Raw genomic sequence first — 3,841 nt, 5'->3', positions numbered from 1 at the left:
CAGTGTCACTGGCCCTCATATGTGGGATCCGAACCGGGGCCCTCTGGCATCCCAAGCGAGTTCTTAACCATCGCGCCACTCGGCCGGCCCCTGAAATTGTATTTTTAAAGCAACTTCCCGAAACATTTATAAGGTTGATCAAATAATACGGTGAATGTTTAAGTAAAATTGTATTACAGTAAAAGACACATTGCCATTAACCCCCTCAAAATACTCCCCCTCACTTTGAACACATTTATCCCATGGTTCTTGCTACTTTCTGAAGCAGTTCTGGAAGTCCTCTTTCATGAGTGTCTTTAGTTGCACTGTCATGGCTGCCTCAATGTCCTGAATCATTTTGACTTTGGGTAAGAGCCAGAAGTCACACGGTGCCAGATCTGGTGAATAAGGTGGATGAAGACACACTGTAATGCTTTTATTTGACAGAAATTGCCGTACTAGAAACGATGTGTGACACAGAGCATTGTCATGATGGAGGATGATTTACAGCACACTTTAGAACACATCTTCTCTCAACCGTAGCTCACACTCAACTGACTGCACCAAATGAGTTGAAACTTGTCACACACTGTTAATAAGGTTCGATGCTCCACTTCCCGTATTGAAGATCTCTGCTTTCCATTGGGTGGCATTCGGCAGCAGCATTCACTGTATTTTGTGATCACAACAGAAAGGCTCCGTGTCACACATTGCTTCTGGTAAACAGCAATTTCTCTCAAATTAAAACATTACGGTGTGTCCTCATCCACCTTTTTCGTTGGATCTGGCACTGTGCGACTTTTGGCTCTTCCCCAAAGTCAAAATGACCATGAAAGGTAAACATTTTGAATCAGTTTAGGACATCGAGGCAGCCAGGACAGTGCAACTAAACAGACTCATGAAAGAGGACTTCCAGAACTGCTTGAAAGTGGCCAGAACGATGAGATAAATGTTTTCATAGCGAGCGGAAGTGTTTTGAGGAGGATTAATGGTAATGTGTCTTTTATAGTAATTTTTTTTAAACATTCACCGTATTTTTGGATCACATCTTGTAATTTAACTATCAGAAATATCAAGTCTCTTTGTACAATCATATTTCAATGATGTCTATGATTTTAAATAAATTATACAATTTCAATGGCAAGTATAACATTTGTGAACATGTTGGGAGAAGAATAACTAATTCTTGGTAAGCATACAACTTCTGCAAGTATGCTAGAAAGTAGTCTGCCAGCGTGCTGTGGGCATATTCAGTGTTTCTGTAGTGGGTCTCTTATTTCAATAAATCATGTCAGTGGAGGTTAGTTAAGAGTGCTTCTACTATATATATATTTTAAAATTATTTGCTAAATTATCTAGAGTCAAACTATGGAATCAAAGAGTAATATCATTATAAATGAGGGGCTTGACATTTAAAATAAATATACTTTAGTCATTCAGTTTAGGAGGAAGATTCTGGGAATTAATTTCATGAAACACATGGAGTTTTTATACTTCAACCTTCTTGAACTCTGTAGGTGCCAAAAGTAGACATCAAGACTCAGTAGATTAGAGCAAGACAATTTATTACTCCAGCCCAGCCCAGCAAACATCAGGAGTGTTACCATGGTAGCACCAGATTCCCTGCCCCCAAGTACGGCAGGGTAATGCTATGAGACCACGTGATGGCGGTTTTTATAGTAGGTTGTACTGCAGCTGAGGAACCCAGTTCACTTTTCTCAGGGAGCAAGCAGTCACATTGTGGTCATTTTGACCTACCTAATTGGCTTTGAGTAGCTATAGAAATGGCTCAGAGTCAGAGGACAGGTAGGTTTTCAGTTTGTCACACTGAACAAGGACATACGAGGATGTTTGGGGCTCATTGCAGGCTACCACTCCTAACAGTCTAACCCTCAAGATTAAATGCAGTGACATTCAGTGAAAGCCATGACAGCAAATGAAGTTCATTGTTGAAACTCCTGGTTCGTTAACACAAGATAGATTTAAATATTTTTCAGAGTACTTATAGATGAATATACTACAGCGAAGAACCATACCATAGGTTTTAAATACATTTTCATAATCTTTGTGAATTTATCTAATCTTTCTGCTTCACACATATTTTTGCCACTATCAGTAATACATCTTAGCAGATTCTACTTTGGGTTGTAGTGAATTAGTGTTTTCCCAATTTCTTTGAAAATATTCTCGCTTGTAATTATTTTATGCAGGCTATGCCAATTCTTCAGATACTTCAAACTCGGTATTGACTCCTTGAATACACAACGACTGAGCAGTTTTCAGACTCCTGTCAGTGTATCAAGAGCCAAGGAGAACCACTCAAAATTGTTTGCCTTGTATTTCAATTGATTGTTGATGTTGTTCCAGTTGTCCTTAACTCATTGAGCAACTGATCTCTCCATAAAACTAATAATCTTAAACTTTTATTTTTTTCTGGGCACATTTCTTCAGGTGCTGCAATTGGACATGATTTAATTAATACCAGTAAACAGATTGTCTTGCTAACAACTGAGCCATGTAGACATTTACTTTGGTTGCAGCTTCATTTTCATTTTTTATTTTTATGAAAAAATTCTATGTTGAGGTGTTACGTTTTAAATATTCAAAGTGTTCTGACTTGCTTTCCTATGAGTTGGGAATACTGTGATGAGTGCTTGATAGTCTGGTGATATCAATGCATGTTTTATTCTTTTAGCACAGCTATAATGTCACTGCATACTAAACATAATACTTTGCCATCTAATTTGATAACAAAATAATCTATGCTCCATTGTGTGTTTTTTTTTTTGAGAAGTCAAAACCGATTTTTATTTGGGTACAAGGCTGCCTGGAGTACAGATTATATTTCCCCATCTTTTATTTTATTTTATTTTATTGTTAGTTTCAGGTGTACAGAACAATGCAATAGTTTCCATTGTGTCTTAAAAGAAGGCTATTCAAAGGCCACTTTTCTTGTTTGACTTGCTGGGTGTGCACAGGTAAGATAAAAGTTGTGGTGTGGCTGTTGAGATGCTGTGTGTTAAAATTGTGTCACCGTACCTGGTAATTGCTGAACAGCAGGGAAGCTCTGAGAGCACTGCACATAGTTTCTGAAGCTGTTCATCTCGCTCATTGAGGCACAAAACAACCATAAATAACACACGGATGATTGAGGATGACTGGAGTCCACTTACATTTTGTTTATGGGTACTAGATTTCCTATAATTTTTATATATCATGAAATATTGATTTTTTTACTTTTTCAACCATTTAAAAATGTAAAAATCATTCTTAGCTCGTAGGTTGTACAAAACATGCAGTGGGCCAGATTTGGCCCATGGGTCAGTTTGCTGGCACCTGATATATTACATCTGTGCAAGAAACATTATTTTTCTCATTCTTATTGAGGAACTCATTCCATTTATGAACAAAACTAAATGCTGGGTTTTTTTTTTTATATTAAACCCAAATCTGTCTGTCACTTTCATTCTTTAATTATATTTCTTTTAATAAAAGATTTATTTTTAATTATATAAGTAAAAAATATATATTTGAAAATATTAGAAAAGTAAAAGGAAGAAAATCCTATAGTCCAGTTACTGAAATTATGAAATGTTAAAATTTTTTCCAAACATTTTTATAGGTCATATAAATTTGAATTTATGATATATAAAAATAAGATCATATATATGCCGATTTGTAATGTTTTAAAAATTAACAATATATTTGAACATCTGTCCACGTCAACAAATAAATATCTGGGCTGGCCGAGTGGCGCGTTGGTTAAGAACAGGCTTGGGACGCCAGAGGGCCCTGGTTCGGATCCCACATATGAGGGCCAGTGACACTGCCCTCTACAGCTAAGATGCTGAACAACAGCTCA

The 3,841-nt window shown here is 36.8% G+C and overlaps 1 protein-coding gene across 7 annotated transcripts in view; it reads left to right on the top strand.

The window, feature by feature from the left end:
* The window catches only part of BCL2L13 (BCL2 like 13), a 90,524-nt gene that overhangs the window by 12,810 nt on the left and 73,873 nt on the right, over positions 1-3,841 (top strand). The gene's annotated exons all lie outside the window — the stretch shown is intronic.

This window comes from Hipposideros armiger, unplaced genomic scaffold, assembly GCF_001890085.2.
Source record: "Hipposideros armiger isolate ML-2016 unplaced genomic scaffold, ASM189008v1 scaffold_878, whole genome shotgun sequence".
In the NCBI taxonomy this organism is placed as follows: Eukaryota; Metazoa; Chordata; class Mammalia; order Chiroptera; family Hipposideridae; genus Hipposideros; species Hipposideros armiger.
Note: the sequence above shows the minus strand (reverse complement) of the source record. Positions and strands in the feature narration are given on the sequence as shown.